The sequence below is a fragment of the Pogona vitticeps genome, chromosome 4, assembly GCF_051106095.1.
Source record: "Pogona vitticeps strain Pit_001003342236 chromosome 4, PviZW2.1, whole genome shotgun sequence".
Classification (NCBI taxonomy): Eukaryota; Metazoa; Chordata; class Lepidosauria; order Squamata; family Agamidae; genus Pogona; species Pogona vitticeps.
The window spans coordinates 53,842,801-53,865,336 of NC_135786.1; the positions used below are offsets into that span (position 1 = coordinate 53,842,801).

The 22,536-nt window shown below is 43.4% G+C and overlaps 1 long non-coding RNA gene across 1 annotated transcript; it reads right to left on the minus strand.

The window, feature by feature from the left end:
- Positions 1 to 1,357: 1,357 nt before the first annotated feature.
- LOC110080259 (uncharacterized) lies at positions 1,358 to 22,499 on the minus strand. The gene is made up of 3 exons (XR_012086331.2): positions 22,383 to 22,499; positions 18,735 to 18,852; positions 1,358 to 6,947 (listed from the first exon to the last, which is right to left on the minus strand). It is a non-coding gene; the product is annotated as an uncharacterized LOC110080259 (long non-coding RNA).
- Between the last annotated feature and the right edge of the window lie 37 nt (positions 22,500 to 22,536).

The following is a 22,536-nucleotide window of genomic DNA, read 5'->3' on the forward strand; positions in this document are numbered from 1 at the left end:
GTGCTGGAGGTGACTCTTGAGAGTCCCCTGCACTGCAAAGAGAACAAACCTATCCACTTTGAAGGAAATCAACCCTGAGTGCTCACTGGAAGGACAGACCCTGAAGCTGAGGCTCTAATACTTTGGCCATCTCATGAGAAGACTCCCTGGAAAAGCCCCTGATGTTGGGAAAGTGTGAAGGCAAGAGGAGAAGGGGACGACAGTGGACGAGATGGTTGGACAGTGTCACCAAAGCTACCAACTTGAATTTGACCCAACTTTGGGAGGCAGTGGAAGACAGGAGGGCCTGGTGTGCTCTGGTCCATGGCGTCACGAAGAGTCAGACACAACGACTAAACAACAACCATAATTTAGGGATCATGTTATATGCTGTCAAGTTGCATCTGACTCATAGTAATCCTGATGGGTTTCAAAGTACTGTTTTTGCTCCATAAGACGCACTTCCCCCCCAAATGGGGGGGAAGTCAGTGCGTCTTATGAGTGAAGGCAGTTATTTCGCCCCCGCTAGCCCTGTGGGGGGGAGCATCGCAAGGGTCTGAGTGAGCCTTCCAAGACCCTTGCGATGCTCCCCCCACCCCCCATGGGGTCAGCGCGGGCGAAATCACCAGCTTACAGGTGGGGGGAGGGTCGCAAGGGTCCGGGAAGGCTCACTCAGACCCTTGCGACACTCGCCCCACCCTCACGGGGCCAGTGCAGGCGAAATCGCCACCTTCTGGGACTTTTGAGACTTGGGAAGCATCGGAAGTGTCCAAGAAGGTAGTGATTTTGTCCCCTCTGAACCTCGGGGGGCACAGGGTGAGTCTCTAAAGGGTCCTGGAACACATCCTAGGACCCTTTAGAGACTCACCCTCCCCCCGGGGGTCATAGGGGGCGAAATGGCCACCTTCTGAGACTTGTGAGGCTTGGGAAGCTTCAGAAGAGTCCCAGAAGGTGGTGATTTTGCCCCCTCTGGCCTCCAGGGGGGCTGGGTGAGCCTGCAAAGGGTCCTAGGGTGTGTTCCATAAGACAGACCTCTCCATAAGGCTCACCAATTTTTAGGAGAAGAAAACAGATTATTTTTTTGCCTGTTTTCTTCTAAAAATTTGGTGCGTCTTATGGAGAGGTGCGTCTTATGGAGTGAAAAATACGGTATGTGACATATTTAAGGAGTGGTTTCAACCAGTTAAGAGTCCATGACTGAGCTGGGATTTGAACCCAGTTCTCAGTCTTAAATTTAATCATCTCTCCAGCCACTACACCATTTTTTTCTTATAATTTAGGAGAGGAATGCAAATCAGTAAACAGTTTTTTTGGTTAATATATGTGTGAATAAGGAAATGAACCAAATTGCAGAAAAAAATTCTCTAAATGTTAATAATAATAATCTTAGAACTGCAAGGGACCCTGTGGATCAACGGAGCACAACAGGGAATTGAACTCCCAACCTCTGGTTCTGCAGCCAGATGCCTAAACCACTGAGCTATCTAGCAGTTGCTCTCAGTAGCTTTGATTTTCAAAAAGAGAACTTTTCCATTATGCAAGTGCAAATATTTTCAGGGCCACCAGAGGGCAGGTACCTAACTTTCCAAGAAAATTCTTTGAAATGGATTGTTTTTTTAATCTGCTGCACTGAGTTAAAAGGAGTTTTAAAACCAAAACCAAACTATTATAGCTTTGTGTTGTTTTTCTATATGATGAATAAATAATCTGTGTATGATTTTAAAATTTCGTATGAGTTCACAGCAGACAATGTGAGTGACAAAAGTTATTAATACTAGAATTTTAAAGATTGGGGGACGTGGTAGCGCTGTGGGTTAAACAGCAGAAGCCTTTGTGCTGCAAGGGCAGAAGACCAGCAGTCGTAAGATCGAATCCACATGACAGAGTGAGCTCCCATTGCTTGTCCCAGCTCCTGCCAACCTAGCAGTTCAGAAGCACGTAAAAATGCGAGCAGATAAATAGGTACCACCTCAGTGGGAAGGTAATGGCGTTCCGTGTCTAGTCGCACCATCCACGTGACCATGGAAATTGTCTTCGGACAAATGCTGGCTCTATGGTTTGGAAATGGGGATGAGCACCGTGCCCTAAAGTTGGACACAACTGGACTAAATGTCAAGGGGAATTTTTACCTTTTAAGGACTGAGCTGCAGAAGTCACATTTGCTGTATAGTTATAAGCTCTCCTTGGAAGTCACCACAAGATTCTGTTTTTAACTTTTCAATGATGTAGAGTTTGCTGAACACAAAAAAAGCACTTCACTTTCTTCTGGGATTTTCAGTGCAGTTCTAACCTCTTCCAAGTTTTTAAGGTATACTCTGAAGTGGTTTATCATTTCTGTTGGGTGGATTTTTGGGATTGTACAGCTTGCTCAAGGCTACACAGGTTGGCTCTTCTCGGAGACATAGTGTGAAATCAAACTCTCATCTGGTTCTGCAGCCATGTACCCAGTTCAAGGAGCTAGCAGATATTCTCAGGTAAGTGTGCATCATTTTTCAGCCAGAATCTTGCAAATCCTTGAGAGACCTTAACAAATATTTTTAATTACAGACAGCAATCCAGACATTGTCCCTCAACAACAGAGTTCAGCACTACCCTCCAGCAACAGCGATCCTGTTCTCATTTCTTTGTATTTGAGCTAGTAATTCTTCAGATAGCTACAGAGAAATGTTTGAACTGAATGTATGGCTGAAACACTGAGAAACTTGTTTTAAAAGCAGATTAGTAAAGTAATTATTACTGTGTCTTTCACATGCCAGCACATTATAATCAGCACCAGGATTTTACACTGCCTAGAAGAAAACAAATCAGAACTTTTCATAATATGTAGGCCCTAGTCTCTTAAGAAAGTCACCATAATTTCTCAAATCCATGCCTGTATGCTCCATCCCTCTCCCGATATTTGCCATTTGCATTAAAACAGCTAACAACTTGATGAAAATATTTGCTAATCAAGGGTATTGCTTTGAGAATGGAATATCATACATTGTCAAGGCAATTATTCTTTGCAGGTTCTCATGACATTGTTGAAAAGTTTTCTAGTGTCTGTTTTCAAAAACATGGAAGTCCTTAAGCTGTTCTACAATTTTATAGAGGTATGTTTGATTTGATTACCTAAACTTTAAGTGCTTCCTATTCTTTAATTAAAATTTTAAATTCTTCTTCCTTCTTCTGGTCTCTTGACTTCTGGGGGAAACACTGGTAGAACAATATTTCAATGCATTTGGTAGAGCAAGAATCATCATTGTGCTGTTTTGATATTCCATTTAGCACAGATACATGGTGTTATTTTAGCCTTTATTGAGGAAGCAACAAGATGAATAGTTTGAAAAATGTTACAAGCTGAAGTAGAATGTGAGAGGATCTGTTTTAATCCTGACTTTAGGTACTTTCTCTGGAGCTTCCACTATTGTATCTTAGAACCTGACTGTGGAGGTGGGAAAAGAAAATGTTGGAGGTGAATGTTCTTCTTGAGTTATAATCAGTTTATTTCTCCAAATACTGGAATCTAGGGCAGGCTTACTATTCATCTCTTCCATAAGGTACATCTTGGTTATTTTGGTAACATCTGCCTTGCATTTCAGTGGGGGAGATGTAGAGAAGTGCTCTTGCAAAGGACGTAGAACAAATCTGCATCTTAAGACCCTGTCCACGCCAGCATCAGGATACGGATTGCTTTGACACGTTTGGATTGATCCAAGTGACAGAGTCAATCTGCATTTCCACTTAGATAGATACATCCTTCTCCTTTAAGAGCTGTTGCTAACCTTTTTGACATATATTCTTTTTGGCATGCTTCAATGTGATCCTAATTAGTTCTCTGTTTAGCCTGTGCACATGTTACCTCGCACCAAAACGGTTCTGAGGGCAGCATTAATTGCAGTGACAATCCTGTGACATACAGTATTAGGTGGATTGCAAAATTAAAAGGAGGGGAAAGAAACCCCCTTCTCTATTTTTTTTTTAAATATATCTAACCAATGCAGTGAAATTCTAATGCATTGCCATTTTGATATGCCACTTACTTTATTTAACAGCAACAAAGGAAAGCCATCCCACTCCCCTGACTGATGGCCTTGAGAAAAGTTAGGGAAGGGGGCTATGTTGATTCCATGGGTTCTGACCCACAAGGAAGCAGCAAATCCCCAGCTGAGGAGAAAGGCCAGAAAAATGGTGAGTTACCTCCTTTCTGTCTGCCCAAGATTCATCCCAGTTTTTTTCCCCTTGAGTGGCAGCTGTTGCCTCCTTACTTGTGAGTAAACCAGGTAAATGATGCTCTGTGTGGACTTGTAATATGAGAGAAGAGAAACCATAGTACGAGCTCCAGTGTGGCCAAAAGGACAGTTCAAGTGAGAGTTGAAATAAATGTCACTTAAGGTAAAAACTTTTTAAAGCATAGACTGGACTGCACCAGATATTCCAGTGTGGACAAGTGCTTAGTACAGCCCCTCCAGGAAGGCCCTTGGGCAGCTCCACTGTTATTGTTTGTGCCCTTTCCTTCTGAGTTTCTTTTGATAGTGTGCATTGTCTCCTAATATACTTTTTAACGTCCCTCCTTGCCTTTCCATTGTTGTGGCTTTAGCTATGGTACTCCATGTTCTTTTGCAGTCCTGTGTCTGCTCTGTAAGTAAGATTTATTTATTTATTTATTTATTTAGTTAGTTAGTTAGTTAGTTAGTTAGTTAGTTAGTTAGCTAGCTAGCTAGCTAGCTAGCTAGCTAGCTAGTTAGTTAGTTAGTTAGTTAGTTAGTTAGTTAGTTAGTTAGTTAGTTTATACCCCGCCTATCTGGTCATTGCGACCACTCTAAGCGGCTTCCAGACAATATAAAAGAAAACATATGCAAATACCAAAAAAAAAAGTAAAGTAAATCAATATAAGACAATAAACAACAAACGGTAGACAAATTCTTCAAGATGGAAAGTAACAGAGAAAAAGTGAAGAAGAAAGAAACCTAAGTATTGACTGGAGGGAAGGCCTGATTAAACATCCAGGTTTTTAGTTGGGTCTTAAAAATGCCCAGCGACAGGGCCGTACAAATCTCTGGAGGGAGGTTGTTCCAGAGGCGAGAGGCCACCTCCGAGAAGGCCCGATTTCTTGTTTTTTTCCTTTCGGGCCTCCCTTGGCGTCAGGCCCCTCAGCCTCATCTCCTGACTCGATTGAGTGATATGGGTAGATAGTTAAACAGCACCTCCACTAACACATAGTGAAAGAGGGAGCAGTGTGACAGCAGAGGTGGTGGCTTTTCCAGGGCACCCTTTGGTTATATGTCAGAAAGTTCAAGGTTGCAAAAGGAGGAGAGTTGGGTGGCATTCCTTGGGAGGCAAAGAAAGAGCCAAGCAGTGGAAGCATGAGAGTTAAAAGCAAAGATTGGTTGGCAAGCATGATGTAAGAGTTCCCTGATCCAATACACCCACACAAATACATATTGCTTCTTGCCTTGCCACCTCCGTACATCAGCTTGCCTCTTGACAGATTGTTGCTTTGGGGGACTGTAGGAGCTGAAGGCTTTGAGTGACCATCACTAAAGCGGGGCTCACTAAATAATGGAAACTTCGGGGGCCCTTGAACTTAATGTAGAGTTTTACCCCGTTTTACATGAAGATCTCAAGAAATGTAAAAATTAAAAAGTAAATGCTACTTCCCTACCCAAAACAGTTTATGAAGAATTGATGGAAATCATGGGAAAACATGTGCAAGATGAAATTGTGAACCAAATTAACCATCTAGACACAAAAGTACTGCTCCATTGTTGATTGCATGACTGTCTTGACATGTAATTATATTTTGACAGTGTTATAATGAAAAACTGTGGGACATTTTTAACATTTTTTATCATTCATCCATGACTTTGTTAAACAAAATTCAAGACGTCTTGGGTGAACATATGCTTTCACTTGAAAATATCAATGGCCAATCTTGCGATACTTCATCTAGCATGAAGGGCTTGGAGAAAAGTCTGCCAGCACTCTTTTAAAACAACAGGCATGCAGGCTATGTATCATGTGCAACCAATTTGCTTAAACATGTTGGAGAAAAGGCAGTGTCTACTGTACCTGAAGTTATTGACTATTTTGGCATTTGCAGGAGGTGTATGTTCTCTGGATCTCTACAAAGATAGAGAATTTTAAACATACAGAACAATCTACACTTTTCTCTAAAGAGCCTAAGTTTAACTAGATAGTCCGCACACTACGTGTGAAGTGGTCTGGGCAATTAAAAATTGATATATGAGTATTTTACAGACTCAAACACATTTTGACAACTCAGAAGTCTGAACGTTAATGAGATGCAAATAATTTATACCATAAGTTTGGCAAAAGTGGAATATGCTGTTTTAACAGTCATTTGGGAAGAAGTGCTAGAGCGTTTCAAAAAAAAAAAAAGCTGCAGGCTCCTAGTTTTTGATGTATTTGAAGCTTATCTTCTACCATCATCTTTTTGTTTGTTAAAGAACTCAGACAAGATTCAGCTGATAGGATTGCATACTGTGAATCATACTCAGAAGGTTTGTGTGAAGATAACACCTCAAATTATTCTGATTCATCCAAATGCATTGTTAAAAGGAACATTTCAGATGGAACAAGTAGTGCTTCATTGAGAGGAGCTGACAAAATTAGGATAGACATTCTATATCAACTATGACTGCTTGATAAACAGTTATGCAAGAGGATTGACCCATTTGGGCAATTATGAAAAAGTTCAAATTCCTCCCAGAACTGGTGACGGTTCTGAAATTGATGAGGATAGTATTAAACTTATATTACAAAAATATTGACTACAAATTAGTAAACAAATGTTACCAGTTAAAAGAATATTTGCATCTTAGGAAATCCCAGAACACAGAAGAAAACACGTCATCTAAAATGCAACATGCAGATGTTCTTTAACTTAATTGTGACCAACACCTAATTGAAGTGTTCCCCGGTATTGCTGCTGTGCTCCGTCTGTACTTGATAGTGCTTAACATGAGCTGTGGAGCAGAAAGGAAGTTTTCAAGGTTATTCTTTATAAAGAACAAATTTCAGTCTATCATGACTGAAGAGCACTTAAGTTCTTTATGCATATTATCTCTAGAAAATGACATTGCAAGGAAGCTCTCGTATGACAAAATTGTACATAAGTTGTTTTTTGAAAAAAACCCAGAGTATTTCCTAAAATGTGCTTCATGTAGTATGTATTTTCATAGCTGCCTAAAACAAAAGATTATATTGATTGTGGTATTTTCTATGTTTTATTTCATCATTCTACGATGTATCATGCATGTATATAACATTTCCCAAATACTGATCTCCCCATAACTCAAGACACTATAAGGCACAGGAAATTTTCACTTACATTAATGACTTTGATGTGTGAGATAACCCGGTACAACAATTTTAGTCAAAACTGAGATGTAGTGGCAAAATTTTCGAAAAATTAGTGGTGATCTGTTGTGGAACAACCCCACTGAAGGAGATATCAGTGGTTACCCAGACCTCGTAACTAGTTGTGAAGCGCCCCCCATAACAGTTTAAGGATCAGTACCCGAAAAATGTACAGTAGATATGTCACTGATTCACTCACTTTATAAGCAGAACAAATCATGAACTATTTGACTATGTCATTGCACTCTTAGACTCATATTTCGAGCAAGATATTCCTCATCGTTCTCTGAGCTGAGAAGTCAGGGGAGGAGAAAAGAACAGAAAATAGAGCAGTTGTCTGCATCGTGCCTGAATCACAAGTGATAAATTTGGATAATGTCTTTGGTGAAGTGCCAATGGCTGCAGAAAAACGAAGTCATTTTTTGGTAGTGAAACAAGCATTATTTTAAAAAAGATCAATTTTAGTAATGCATTCTGTCCTTAGTAAAATGTAATCTCTCCATTAAAAAGGGATCATTAATCAATACTTGAGGGAAACTTGGGAGATCTCGGCTACAGTTAAAAATACCTAAACCAAAGTAGTGATTACAGACTAATGAGTAATGTTAAGAAAACCTTGTTTGTTTGTTTATTTAACTTATATGCTGCCCACACTACCCAAAGGTCTCTGGGCAGATTACAACAGTTAAAATACAGTAAAAAACATAAAACAATTATAATACAATTAAAATATATACTCTAAAAACTGCCATCAGGACCTACAGTTGATACTATTTCAGTTAAAAGCCTTCTGGAACAGGAAGGTTTTGACCTGGTGCCAAAATGTCATCAGCGTTGGCACCAGACAAATCTCAGTTGGGATGGCATTCTGTAGTCTGGGGGCAGCTGCCGAGAAGGCCCTTGAGGTATGGCTTTTTCAAAAGGACCCCCTGGCTAGATCTCAGCTGCTGGGTAGGTTCATATGGAAGGAGGCAGTCCTTCAGGTATCCAGGGCCAAGCCGTTTAGGGCTTTATATGTTACTTTGAATTGGGCCCAGGCAGCAACTGGTAGTGTAATTTAAACGGAATCAGCTTGATGTGTCCTCTAGCGCCTCACCAGCCGTGCAGCTTGATTCTGGACCAGTTGCAGTCACCGGATCATTTTCAAAGGCAGCCCCACATAGAGCAGATTGTAGTAATCTATATGAGATGTTACCAGTGCATGTGTAACTGTCTTGAGACTCTGCTTGTCCAGGTAGGGCCATAGCTGGTATAATTTCCGCAGGTGAAGGAAGGCACCCCTGGCCACTGAGTCCACCTGGGTTTCCAGAGTTAGACTGGGGTCCAGGAGCACTCCCAGGCTGTGGACCCTGTCCCTTGGGGGGGTGTAACCCCATTCAGGGCAGGGAAATGGCCCTCCAGCCTATCAGGCGAAGCACCCAGTAACAGCACTTCCGTCTTGTATGGATTGAGTTTCAATTTATTAACCCTCATCCAGTCCATTATGAGGTCCAGACATGCGTTCAGCACAGAAACTGCCTCACATGGATTGGTGGAAAATGAGAGGTCGAGCTGAGTATCATCAGCATATTGCTGACTCCTCAGCCCAAACCTCCTGACGACCTCTCCCAGCAGTTCCATGTAGATGTTAAACGCATGGGGGACAGTATCGAGCCCTGAGAAACTCCAAGACATAAACACCATGGGGCAGAGCAGCTGTCCCCCAGCACCACCCTCTGGACATGGTCAGCTAGGAAGAACGGAACCACCGTAAAGTGCTCCCAACTCCCAACCCAGCTAGCCTATCCAGAAGGACACCATGGTCAATGGTGTCGAAAGCTGCTGAGAAGTCCAGGAGTATAAACAGGGTCACACTCCCCCTGTCTCTCTCCTGGCAAAGGTCATATAGTACAGGGCGACCAAGGCCATCTCCATACCAAAACCCGTCCTGAAACCCAATTGAAATGGATCCAGAAAATCTGTTTCATCCAGCAGTGCCTGGAGTTGCCCAGCCACAACCCGCTCCAACACTTTGTCCAAATAAGGGAGGTTCGCCACTGGTCGGTAGTTAACCACCAGCCTTGGGTCCAGGTTAGGCTTTTTTAGGAGTGGCCAAATTACTGCCTTTTTTGAGATGATAAAGAACTGTGGGAAAGTTCGGTCGTTGTGTGTGTGTGTTTTTAAATTATTGTTTATGGGGTGATGCTCTTTCCCTCGTGAGAAATGGCAGTGAAAAAAAAAAGGAGCGAGCCAAGGCTGGTGAGGTTAGGAAATGCCACTCGAGCCCCTATTGTCTAAAGATGCTTTGCAACAAGCCACCTGCTGGGAGAAAAGGCTGACGGTGACATGGGCTTTCGTTTTTACGTCACTCTCCCACCAGCCTGCCAATTAGAAAGTTTCAGCCCTTGCAGTTATAGGGTTAGCAGGCCTTTTGTTTCTGTCCGCAACCTTTCCCACCCCTCCACTTCTTCCCAGCCTCCCTGTCAGTGTTGCCTACAATCTAGTACCTGCTTCAGTTCTCAGCAATAGATAGATACATACATTCAAAAATGCTTTGCCAGGCGCTGGACAGAGCTCTAGTCTGTGTGTCCAAAAAAAATTTCAGGCTGCATAATGGAAATTAGGAAAGGTTGCTGAGCGCACACGAACAGCGAGAATCAGTGCTGGGTCATTTGCAGAGCTGGCAAGGATTTCTGTCTCGCCCTACAGGTCACTGAGCAAATTTGTTTTGTGTCCATGCATCAAAGCTTCCAGCCTGAGTGAGAAACAGCAAAAATAAAAGAAAGGAGGTGAAGGTAGAGATGGGAGGGCTAGGAGACATTGGCCACGAAACAAGAACGTCTAAGCTTCAGATGCTCACATTCTTGATTTTTAAGTAGTTTATGTGGAATCGAACTTGCATGCAAGAGTGAAAAAACATGCACTCGCACGCATGTGCAAACTGTTGCAGCGCTCACACGGGCATTTGTTCACATATGCACACGGGGGCAGGGGGTGCCTTGCCTTCCCCAGCCAGTCCGCGGACCGAAAAAGGTTGGGGACCACTGCCCCAGAGCATTCAGGAAACCATTAGGATCCATTAGTCTCCGAGGGGGAACATCTTAATAGATCCCCCGCCCCTGCAGAGGGGAGAAGAAGCTAATAGACTAAACTTGGCCAGGAAGTGGTCTGACCATACAAATGGGGTCACAACCAGCCCCTCCACATCCAAACCACCATCTTCCAGTCCCCTTGAGAAAACCAGGTCCAAGAGCCGATGACACATTGAGACAGCCCCATGATTGTCATGGCAGCCATGAAGTCCTGAGCCACCCCAGTCAAGGCAGCCTCGGCATGAATGCTGAGGTCCCCCAGCACCAACAGCCCGAGAGTCCTCAACACCAGGTCTGAGACTACTTCTGTCAGCTCAGGCAGGGAGAATGTTGGTATGCAATAGGGTGGGCAGTACACCAACAGAATCCCAATTTGTCTTGTAAGCCCAACACACAATACAGGCCCTCAAGACCTCCTCTCAAAGGGATAGAAAGCCTGGTCAAAGAGATAGAACTCCTATAGACTATAGCAACTCCCCCTCCCCGACCCTCTGAGCAACATTGGTGCTGGACCAAGTACCCAGGTGGACACAGCTGGGAGACGGGAACACCACCCTCCTCTCCCACCCAGGTCTCTGTAATGCACACCAGGTCAGCACCCTCATCCAGAATTACATCATGGATGAGGGCAGTCTTATTTTGTACTGGGGTTTATTAACAGCACCGTGTGGCTCAAGGGTTTGCTGATATGGTCACTTGATACCATCTGGTTGGGGATAGGACTAGAAGAGGGGATAGATGTAAGGTATCTAACCTTTCTTCTCCTACGTGGGCATGTTCTACCCCCACCGCCACGATGGAGACTTCCCCAAAGGCAGGAATGTTGGTCTGGCAGGACCCTGGCAGAGGTTCTGGCTTATAAAGCCCCTTCTCCCCCTGAGCCAGGTGGCTGATGTTGAGGAGGGGATGGGGCAGCCAGAGGCAGCAAGGGCCCAGTCCTGCAAGGCCAAGGGAGTCCAAGCCAAAGTCCCCCAGGAAGGCTGGAAACTGGCAGCAGCACAGCCACACTGTCTCTCACTCAGTGCCTGAGGGACGGCAGATGATGAAGGCTCCCCCGAAGGCAGGAACGTTGGTTCAGCCAAGTTCACAATAATCGGTAAAAAGCCAACAAACTAGAAATGCAGTTAAAGATTCAAAATGAAAGAGTGGGACAGATTGCAGCAGCTAGTACAGTAATTCAGAGTAAAAATAAGTGGAAGAAGTAGTAAAGGAAAGGGAAGTCATTTGTTGAAGAACCTGAAAGATTGCTTTAGTTACAACAGGGTATAATTGTTAGACTGCTGCATCCGAAATCAAAACTGTATTGATTATATCAGTCTATGGTAGAAGAACAAACACAAAAAGAGACTGTGTCTCCTAAGTTTTGGTCTTTAGATTTATTCCACACATGACAAGGATAGTTTCTAAAAAGTATCCTGTGAAATACAACTGAAATTCATTTCAGCTAGATTATTTAAAACCAAAAAGCCAACTGGCTTCAGTATTCTTCTAACTAACTGTACAAAAGATTAATTTTTGCAAAGATAATCCAAGAAGTTTTGTGAGGCACAGGAATTGTAGAAAAAAACTTTTCAGAGTCTAAAACCCAATGTAGGTTATAAAATGGGTGCAGAAGTCCCTTGTCTCCCTAGACTCAACTTTAAGTGTGAGTGGGTAACCTAGAACCATTTAGTCTTTCAGCCCCCTGGACCTTCCACAATATCTCTTGCAACTGGTTTGTTTTCACCTATTTTCCTTTTGTTATAAGGGAACCTGTACTTGGGAAGGCTCTGGGTCTGTGTTGTGGCACTAGGACAGATAGCTGGTACACTGTCCCCCCCCCCCCTTTTAAAAAATTGTATTTTTAATTTTTTTTGCTTTCCTTCAAAACTTAAAACTACGCTTGTTTTTGGAACTCTCCTATCTTAGTAAGACATTTGTTGTGACCATATAAGTGTCCCAAATGCTTCTGGTCATCTTGAAAGTGGAGTGTTCCAGAGTACCTCGGACTGCCTAATTTTGCTTGTCAGCTGTGTCTGTATTGAAAGGAAAAAAGTGAGAATATTTCCATATGGCGATGTTGATATTTTCTACTTCTCCTTTTAAATTGCCATAGAGACAACTTGATTAGCTGGGGATATAGCCACCTAGAGTGGTCGAAATGACCAGATAGGTGGGGTATAAATAGAATAAATAAATAAATATGACAGTATTAGAAAACCCTGAAATGATGGGCATAATTTCTTAGAGTATTATGCAAGACCAGTCCCGTGCCTCCATAAAAAGATAATATCTGAAAGCTGCAATAGAGCTGTAATAAATACAAATGCATTTGTACCTGTAAAATTCCTTTTGATTATGAAATACAAATAGTATCTATCTGTGGACTTACTGGATTGGTTACAAATTTCCTAGTTTTAAATAGGCTGCTATAGCTACAGTATATTAGCCCATAAGCATGAATGAGCAGGAATTGTCTCATTTTAATTTTCACAAATCAATATGTATTTCCATTTTGGCTATAAGCCAGTATCTTATTTTCACATGTGATTGCATAATAGCAGTCATGTTGGCATTAAGCCCACCGCTCGCTCTCCTTTGAGTACTTTTTGTGAAATTGGGCACACAAGCAGTCATGTGAAGGGGAACCTGAGGAGAGCAAAAACTGCAGTACGATTGGCCCTTCCATGTAGTTTTTTTTTCAGTTGGATTCTGGCCTCAGTTATTACATTTTTCCTTCCTTCCCACCCCCTACCCCTGTAAGAAGTAATTACATTTCCAAATACCAGTTTTTATTAAGGTCCCATCACTGGACATTCTCTTGCAGGATGAGCTCACTACCTTCGCAACACTGTGCTGGTCGGTGAACTAATTTGACCTATCTCCCAAGCTTAGGCAAGGGACTAAGCTGGAACTGTAGAGGGAATCTTAATTGCATTAACCAGGTTGGCAGCTGTCCTCATTATGATCTCAGAGAGTTATTCAAGGTGAATGCAGTACTGTAGTTGGTACCCAAGGAGCTGAATGCTGCAGGCAAGGATGGTGTCTGAAGCCTTGTAAATTACTCTTAGTAAAAAGTTTTGCTGCTGCTTATGATTTGTCAGCATAGAGATGGGGTGGGGAGTAATATTGAAAGAATTCCTTATGAGTAGCTACAGGAAGTTGCGTTGTGAGCAAAAATTGCATGGGGTTGACTAGCTGTAACTTCTTGGGCACCTTTGCTGTGTCCAAATGCTGCAACATTGCAGGTACATGCCCCTCCCCCTGGTCAATGCTGCATTCTCTCAAATAAGTAAAGTGCTGGCCCCTGTCCTGTCCTGACACAATATGGAATTAGTGACCATAAATATTGTTTGTGACTAGCCTTAGAGTTTGTATTTATTGCACAAGTATGCACTGTGCCTTTGCTGAGGAAAGATAAATGGATAGAGTGGGGATGTTGGGGGAGTTATTCTATATGTTTAATTCCACCAGTTCTGAAATACTATAAAACAACATATGTTCTTTAGATCTCCGAGATTCTTGAAAATATGCACTGTCTTTTTCTGGGTGCTTAAAATATTTGATAGTTCAGGAGCACTTTTTATGTGCAGTCAAGTTGGAAGTGACTTATACCAACCCTAATAGGGCATTCAAGGTAAATGAGATATTTAAGGAATGGTTTTTCAGTTCCATATCCCCCAGTAAGTTTCCATGGTTGAGTGGGGATCTGAATCCAAGCCTCCTTAGTCCTAATCAGTCTGTCCACTACACCACACTGGGTACCCCTAGGAACACTTAGTGCTATCAGAAGACTTGCAGGCTTTGAAAGAATGGAAAACAGCTCGGTGATGATGAGTTAAACTCATGGTTCCTTGAACTGAAACCCAGCACCATAGTCTTGCTTATCATGTTTTAGGTGTCATGCAACCTTGTATGCCTTTGATGATGTGGAGTCCCTCCCATTCCTATCTCAATGTCTTGAATGGGTTAGTCTGTGGGATGCCAGTCCCTCGACAGATTAGTTAACCATGAAATTGTCCAATGCTGCAAAACACAGATGTTTGCTGTAACTGTTTATCCTTACCACATTTGAAAGAATCTAGGAATGAAGGTGCAGTCTTTGGGCCAATTGGGTGTCCTAAAATCATCTTCTGCACTTGCTTACTTGCTGTAATAAGTCATTATCAGCATGAAAAATGGGAAGAGAGAATAACACCATATGGCTGAAACAGAAGCAAAATAGTTGCCATGGTAGATGAAGCAAATATAATTCCAAGGAGGGAGGACTATTTTGTGAACATATAAATAGAAACAAGGCAGTTGGAAGAGGGAAAAAAAGTTCCTACAGCCCAGAACATCCAGACTTTAGGCCTGTGTTTTAACAAGTTTTCCTAATATTGTTTAACAGGCTTTTCCTAGTCAACACAGTCTTGGTTGATTATTAAAAGATATTAAATTGTTGTGCACTTTTTTCCTTCCATGTGACAAGAGCATCTGGCTGTCATTCTGCTACTAATATTTGAGGCTGTATGTAACTGTAGTGTAGATACACTGTTAAGAGATGCTCAGTACACTATTTTGTCACAGACTCTTCCCCTTTGTTCCCTTATCCTTTTTTCATTTAGCAGTTCAATCTAGAAGAGGAGGGGTATTATTAACTGTAGAAAGTGCGAGGGATCTGCTGCAAAATACGATCTATTCTGCCCTTAATAAGACAATTCAAAGTCACACCTCTGAAACATCAATATGGCAACTGGGGAAGGCATAATAAAGGAGGCCTTCCCGGAACCTTAGCCCACTCTGAGCACACCTTGCTGCCGCATTTCGCTGTGCGCGCATGGCAACACCTGTTTCCCTCGAAAGCATGGTGTCGCCTCACAACATGGGCTTTCTCAGCTCGGCAGGCTTGCAAAAACTGGCTGCTGCTGTAAGGAGGCGGCACTCCTCCCTCTACCTTACAGTTGTGTTCAAAATTATTCAACCCCCAATGCTGTAAAGGGGTTTAGGGACTATAGTGTACATTTGGAATTGTATTCAGAATGAAATCCTACAAGGACATTTTAAAGAACCAAATGCAACTAAAATAACATCAATTGTTATGTAATACAGTAGTAAATGTTTCTTTTGTGGTTTCTTCATTGCCACAATTATTCAACCCCTTAAAGACTACCACTCTGAAGAAGAGAGGTTCATTCAGGTGTTTTCGATCAGGTATTGAAAACACCTGTGGATGTCACCGAGCACCAATCCAGCATAATAAGCACCAATTAGGCAGCTTTAAAATGACTGTGATACTCAGCTCCTTCTAGACATTTACTGCTGTGGTTACAAAAATGGTGAAGTCAAGAGAATGGTCCAGGAAGACAAGAGAAGAGGTGATTTGTCTTCACAGGAAGGGCAATGGCTATAAGAAGATTGCAAAGAAGTTAAACATACCAAGAGACACCATAGGAAGCATCATTCGCAAATTCAAGGCAAAGGGCACTGTTGAAATGCTACCTGGTTGTGGAAGAAAGAAGATGCTGACTTCGACTGCTGTGCGCTACCTAAAGCGTAGAGTGGTGAAAAGTCCCTGTGTGACTGCTGAGGAACTGAAAAAAGATTTGTCAGATGTGGGTATAGAAGTTTCAGCTCAGACAATAAGGCGCACACTGCGTAATGAAGGTCTCCATGCCAGAACCCCCAGGCGCACCCCCTTGCTGTCTCCCAAGAATAAGAAGAGTCGACTGCAGTATGCCAAAAGTCATGTGAGCAAACCACAAAAGTTGTGGGATAGTGTTCTGTGGACTGATGAAACAAAATTAGAACTGTTTGGGCCCATGGATCAACGCTATGTTTGGAGGAGGAAGAACAAGGCATATGACGAAAAGAACACCTTGCCTACTGTGAAGCATGGCGGAGGGTCAATAATGCTTTGGGGCTGTTTTGCTTCTGCAGGTACAGGGAAGCTTCAGCGTGTACAAGGTACCATGAATTCTCTTCAGTACCAGGAGATATTGGATGAAAATGTGATGCAGTCCATCACACACCTGAGGCTTGGGAGACGTTGGACCTTTCAACAGGACAATGATCCCAAGCATACCTCCAAGTCCACTAGAGCATGGTTGCAGAGGAAAGGCTGGAACATTTTGGAGTGGCCATCGCAGTCACCAGACTTAAATCCGATTGAGAACCTCTGGTGGGACTTAAAGAAAGCAGTTGCAGTGCGCAAGCCTAAGAATTTGACTGAACTGGAGGCTTTTGCCCATGAAGAATGGGCGAAGATACCCGTAGATCGCTGCAAGACACTTGTGTCAAGCTATGCTTCACGTTTAAAAGCTGTTATAACTGTAAAAGGATGTTGTACTAAGTACTAAGATTGAATGTCACTTGGGGGTTGAATAAAAACTAATAATGATGTGAGCACAGAAAAGACATTTGTGGTTATTTCATTATAAACTTAAGGTTATATTTCTCTGACCTACAAGTGCCTCTTTCATGTAAATGTAAGCAAGATGACTGAATGATCAAAATCAATGTCAAAATGGCCAAAACATTCAATTTCAGTGGGTGTTGAATAATTTTGAACACAACTGTATGTGGGACCTCCTTGCTGTCTAGTCCACATGAATTTAAGGCGACTCAGTAGCCGGCTGTCAGCAAAATGGCGAGGTGGTGCAGGCACTAACTTATGTGCAAATCTGGGAAAAAGTTACTCCGGAGAGCTCCAGTTGTTTAGAATGTTGGCTGTGGGATTCTCATACCTTAGATTCCCACTGTTGTGCAGTGCATAGAGTGGCTAGGACTCTGGAGAACAGGGTTCAAATCCCCCGCTCAGTCACGGAAACTCACTGGGGGGAGTGGAACTGGTAACACCACTCCTTAAATAGCTTACTTACCTTGAAAGCTGTATTAGGGTCGCTGTAAATTAGTTCAACTTGACGGCACTGAACACAGTCACAGAATAATGATAAAGGTAATGTTTGCAAGATAGGGTTCTTCTTTGTGGCCTCTATGAATCACACTGTGGGTGATCCGCGCCTGCGCGGAGCCTCTTTGGAATATTCTAGAGATTCTGCGGTAGCAAAACCACATTAGAATAGACCCCTCCCCCTTGGTATAAGTACCTTGGCACCAGGACTTTCGACGTCAACAAATGTCCATGGACATGGCACACTCTTCAGTGGCAGACCACCGTCAACATTACTATGACCAACATCCTCTCGATGCTGAGGTCAATCAATGTTCTATTGACTCCAGGCTCGATCCTGAGGTCTCAGAACATGGTTCTCGACCACAAACTCCATCTGTGTTTCTCACATCACCAGATTCCGATCTCACAGATGTAGATCCTCCATCCCCAGCAGAGGATTTCCAAACTTACACTCAACTCATGATCCACATGGCTAAGTAATTGGATCTTCAAATGCATCGCCCCACAACTGAACCGGCCGATCACCTTTATGATCCTATTTCTAAGGACACAACTACCCCAGTCCATATTTCCATGCTACCATCTCTTCTTAGCACTGCTCATCAATCTTGGACTAAATCAACCTCCTCTCACTCAGTCTCGAAAATAATCGATAATGTCTATCGGATACACGACCTTGGAGCACTTTTTCTCCAGAAACAGCTGGCCCCAAATTCGATATTTGTTGAGGCCTCACAATCATGATTTTGACACCAACAGTCCCTTATCCCACATAACAAAGACAGTCAAAGAATCTACTCTATGGGCAGGTGGCTTTACTAATCAGCGGCTTTTACTATGAGGGTAGCTAACTACCAAGGAGCTATGGGGGCATATCAATGCTTCCTTTGGGGTAACATAGCCATTTTTCTTGACTCGTTACCAGAAGACAAAAAAGTATTAGCACAAACCTTTCAACAGGAGGGTCTCTGTCGGCAAACAGCAAATGTTCTCTGCCAAACACACGGTAGACATCTCGGCTAAGTCCATGGTTACCTCTGTCACGCTCAGACGTTTCTCCTGGCTAAGAACAGCTGGCCTCATGGAAAATGCCCGAGCACGTATTGAAGACCTCCCATTTGATAGCACTGGTCTCTTTAATGCTGAAACTGATGACATCTTAGAAAACGTTCAGAAGAAACATTCTGCTGCCAAAAGAGGGGGTGTCTATCCCACTTATCAACAGCGCACCCAACACAATCAATGGAGGTGCCCTTACAATTCCTACCAGAGGTTCCAACATGAACCCCAACATCAGAACTTCTCCACACCATACTTTAAACAAGAACAATAAAAAAACCTCACAAGCAACCTATCCAAAGGTACAATGACTGCAAACCCAAACATAATGTTTGATGTTTTCCTGACCAAGATCGCAAATCAACCTCCTTTCCTCTGGAAACACTTACCTGCCTGGCAATCCATCACTACCGACACCTGGGTTCTTTCCATTGTCCAAAATGGGTACTGCATACATTTCCATCAACTCCCTCTGTTGCATCACATCATCATTCACCATCTCAAACTCTACAAGAAGAGATAAAAAATTTACTAATCAAGGACGCAATAGAACCTATACACCAAAACATTTTCTCTCTCGTTATTTCACCGTTCCCAAAAAGGATGGAGGTTCACGACCTATTCTAGACCTCAGAAAACTCAGTATGTCATCACCACAAAATTCCGTATGGTAACCCTCAAATCTGTTCTACCTCTTCTCAGAAAAAACAACTGGTTCACAATCAGATCTACGAGATGAATACTTTCACATTTCCATCTACCCCTCCCACAGACAGTTTCTTCAATTCCAACTCAGGCTCCAAGCCTACCAATTCAAAATACTTCCTTTTGGACTTGCAACAGCTCCCAGAGTCTTCACCAAGTGCATGGCCCCAGTGGCTGCCTTTCTCAGACTTCAAAAGATCCTCGTCTTCCTATGCATAGACGACTGGCTTCTTGTAGCTCATTCCCATGACAAAGCTCGCCGAGACACCCTTTTCACCTTATCCCTTCTTCATGATCTTGGTCTCACAGTCAACAAGCAAAAATCCAAAATGAGCCCTACAAGGATTATTCCAAAGACTCCACCCGAGCTCACACATTCCTCCTGCTCGACAAATAACAAAACTTCATCTCCCTCCTACAAGTTTTCACCCCCCATGGCTTGGTTCCTGCCATCCTCATCCAATGTCTACTAGGTACCATGGCCTCCATGGCCTCAATCGTACAATACGTGCGCCTGAAGATGAGGTCTTGACAATCATGGTTTCTCACACTTTTTGACCCACTGACAAATCCTCCCAACACCCTTACTCCCGAACTCACCTCACAACTCCAATGGTGATGCTTCATCCCAAATCTCTCTATGGGATGCCCCTTCCAGCAACCACATCCTCAAATACACGTCACAACTGACACCAGCCTTATTAGCTGGGGAGCACATTGCAGCTCTCTCAAAACACTTGCCAACTGGTCCCGCAGAGAACCTTCACTACACATCAACGAGTTAGAACTATTAGTGGTAATAAAGGCATGCAAAGCATTCAGAAACGTTCTAGCTGGCAAGGTGGTCCAGATTGCCACCGACAACACCACAGCCATGTACTATATTCTCAAACAAGGAGACACACACACCCCAAGCCTCCTCTATTTGGCAGTTGACCTATGGGAATTGTGCCTCCCACACCACTTATGCCTCACAGCTCTGCACATCTCAGGCCAGGACAATGACCTAGCCAACTCTCTCAGCCGCACAAACTCACAACCCCACGAGTGGGAATTAGATCACTTTTCCTCCACCTGTGCAAAAGACGTGGAAAACCGACTCTAGACCTTTTTGCCTTCCACAAGAATGTGAAATGTAAGTGCTATTGTTCCCTTGCCGGCATCAGCAAACACTCCTGAGGAGACACATTTATTGGCCGTTGGCCCAAGACCCTCCCATGCCTCTTCCCACCATTCCCGCTCCTCCACAGGGTAATTGCCCGAATACAACAGGACAAACCCAACACCATCCTCATTGCTCCTTGGTGGCCAAGACAGCTCTGGTTCCCAGTGCTACACCACCTGTCCTCCGACATCTATCACCTCCCTACCTACCACACCTCCTCACTCAGAACAGCTCCTGGATCCTTCATCCCAACTTACCTGCTCTACACCTGGCAGTGTGGAGGATTCTCCTTCCTTGATGGATGTTCTCCATCAAGGAAAGAAATCCTCAACTAGAAAAGCTTATGTGTATAAATGGTAAAAAAAATCCAATCTTTTACTACAGCTGTTACCCTTCCTGCCGTCAACCTCTCTCTCTCCACGGTTCTCCAATATTTGCTCCATCTCAAATCTTCTAGTCTTTCTCTCACATCTATTAGAGTGTATCTCTCGGCAGTCGTCTCGTACCAACCACCGACCTTTCCAGCAGCTTTCAGACATCCCATGCTCAAGTGCTTTCTTAAACAATTCTCACACATTTACCCAGACGTTCACCTGCCCTCTCCACAATGGTCCTTGCCCTTAGTCTTGCAACAACTCAGTAAATCTCCATTTGAAGCTGTAGCCTCAGCGGATCAACATCTACTTTCCTTCAAAACGGCCTTTCTCGTTGCAGTTACTTCAGCTCGCCGAGCAAGCAACCTTGCGGCCCTATGCCACGATTAGCCTTATATACAATTCTATCCTGATATAGTAAAGTTGCTCCTTGATGTCTTCTTCCTCCCTAAAGTGGTGTCTCAGTTTCATCTCTCTCAACCACTGCTCCTCCCATCTTTCTTTCTGTCACCGTCCACAACCCATGAATGACTTCATACTTTGGACATCAGGAGGGCCCTCTCCTTTTATGTGTCGCATACACAACCCTTTCGACGTTCCCCATGCCTTTTTGTCAGTCAACAACTTCCTAACAAAGGTCTACAAGTCACCTCCCAGACAATTTCTCACTGGGTTGCCTCTACTACGTATTCGGCTTGCATACCAGCTTGCTTGACAGTTGGTCCCTCAAGCTATTTGCCCTTATTCCACCAGGGTGTTGGTGGCCTCTACAGCATTCCTACGTGGTGTGCCTCTCCCCAACATTTGCTCCTCGGCTACATGGGCACAACCATCTACCTTCGTCCAACATTATAGACTAGATATTCGACAGAAGTCTGATGCGGCATTCAAACATGCTGTTTTGGCTTCTGCCTTGGCATGACACCCTGCCTCCAGGTAAAACAGCTTGCTAGTCACCCACAGTGTGATTCACAGAGGCCACAAAGAAGAACGGCAGGTTACTCACCTGTAATTGTAGTTCTTCGAGTGGACCTCTGTGATTCACACATCCCACCCAACCTCCCTTCTGTCACTCCATACAATATTTTTTTCCTTGTGGCAGTTGACACAACTGAAGGTAGAGTCCTGGTGCCAAGGTACTTATACCGAGGAGGAGGGGTCCATTCTAATGTGTTTTTTTGCTACCACAGAAGCTCTAGAATCTTCTGAAGAGGCTCCGCGCAGGTGCGGATCACCCACAGTGTGAATCATAGAGGTCTGAAGAACTACAATTACAGGTGAGTAACCTGCCGTTCTCTGCATCCAGTGACTAGAACTGTCAGTAATATTCCAAAAGAGACCACCTTAGAGATTTATATAAAGGCATTTAAAATCTCTGGCCTATAATCCATAGCCTGGATTTTATGCCCTCCTTCCTCTGGGCGCATTTTTTTAAATATAGGAGAGATGGGGAACCTGTGGTCTTCCAGATAGATGTCTGTGAGGTTGCAGCTCCCATCATCTCTCACCGCGAGCTCAGATGAAGGTTGTCAGAGCGGATGTTACAGGACCATAGCCTCTCCACCTGTCACAAAGCTATCCTCACCACCCCACAAATCTCTTTCCTGATCAGAGACTGTCCATTTGGAAACAGTTCAGATTTCACCCCCTTCTTAACCACAAATAGATTGACCACCAAATACTGTACTTAATTGTCCAGAATGGACAAGAAAAGAGCAAGGAAGGATGAACGAGAGTTGAGGGTGTTTCCCCCCCCCCTTTTTTTTAAACCATAACTCTTAAGATTTCCATACCTGCCATTAGGAATGCTGGGAATTGCAGTTCCAGAAAATACAGTTAGGTTCCTAATCTGTGGAGTTGTTAGAGCACAAAGCAAAGTTGAATCGCCTCAAGCAGATGGCTAAAAAAACCCCTCTACCCTCTCCTGTTTACGCAGCCGACTCATTG